Source organism: Octopus bimaculoides, chromosome 7, assembly GCF_001194135.2.
Source record: "Octopus bimaculoides isolate UCB-OBI-ISO-001 chromosome 7, ASM119413v2, whole genome shotgun sequence".
Lineage (NCBI taxonomy): Eukaryota > Metazoa > Mollusca > Cephalopoda > Octopoda > Octopodidae > Octopus > Octopus bimaculoides.
In genome coordinates, this window is record NC_068987.1 from 8464432 (window position 1) to 8466066 (window position 1635).

The window sequence follows — 1635 nt, forward strand, 5'->3', positions numbered from 1 at the left end:
ATATATATATATATATATATGTATATATATATACATATATATATGCATATATATGTGCATATATATACTCTTTTACTCTTTTACTTGTTTCAGTCATTTGACTGCGGCCATGCTGGAGCACCACCTTTAGTCGAGCAAAACTATTCTTTGTAAGCCTAGTACTTATTCTATCGGTCACTTTTGCCGAACCGCTAAGTGACGGGGACATAGACACACCAACATCGGTTGTCAAGCGATGCTAGGGGGGACAAACACAGGCACACACACATGTATATATATATATATATATACACACACACATATATACGAGTAGAGTCTTAACTGTTTCAGCCTTTCCTAGTAGCCGAACTGTGGCAAAGAGACAATCTTCTTTGTGAAGCTTTGCTGGATTGCTTCAAGGTTCGCTGTTAATTTTACACTGTTGGGTGACGTAGCTGGAAGCAGTAATCCAGGCGGCTGAGGACAAGTGTCCTCCAGAGGACCATCGTGGTTTCCTGCGAGACTTTCGTATCGTTTGCGTAGCTAGCAAGGATGACTATCCGGGAAGTTGAAGGCATATCTGAGAGGGCCACTATGAAAAGTAGTGGTCCCAAGACAGTACCCTGTGGAGCACCGCTCACTATTTGTGTTTTTATTGAGGTGGCTCCATTGGCCACTACTGCCTGACTTCTATCTTTCAGAAAGTCATGTAACCACTCTCCAAGTTTTGCAGCTATGCCAAGATCACGCAGTTTGTGGCATATCATACCAAGATCCACAAAAGTTTTTGCAATATCAAGGTATATAACGTCCACATTTGAGTTGTTGAGTAACTGCCTCAACACCCAGTCATAATGTTGTAAGAGCTGGGTCAGGCAGCTCCAACCTGATCTGGTCGAAAGCCATGCTGGGTATCACTCAGCAAGTTTTTTTCTTCAAGGAATACGATTAGTTTCCCTCTGACCAAAGCCTTGTGAGTAGATTTCGTAGACGGAAACTGACAACCGGTGTTGACAACTAGTGTTGGTGTGTTTAAGTCCCCATAAAGTAGTGGTTCCACAAACAGATCGATAAAAAACGTTGCAAGCTTGAAGAAAAGTATTCCTGGGGGTCGTTTCGTTCATCTAAAACCCTTCAAGGCGATGCTCCAGTATGGCCGGCGTCAAATGACTGAAACGAGTAAAAGATAAAAATATACGCACATGCACACACAATATAGATATACAACGAGCTTCCGTACAGTTTTCAATCTGCAAAATTCCAGCCATAAGATATTAGTTAATCCGAAGCTATCGATGAAGATCATTGTCTAAGGTGATGCGTGTTCTGATTCCCACTGCAATCATGTTGTTTGCGATGCGAACTTTTTAGTAATACGGCTGTACCTCACAAAAGTAGGGGTCAGAGGTATAGTTTAATGTAATAGTTTCTTTGATAGATAGATAGATAGATAGATAGATAGATAGATAGATAGATAGATGGATGGATGGATGGATGGATGGATGGATGGATGGATGGATAGACAGACAGATATATATATATATACATATAGATATAGATATAGATAGACAGATAGATAGATAGATAGATAGATAGATAGATAGATAGATAGATAGATAGATAGATAGGTAGGTAGGTAGGTAGGTAGGTAGGTAG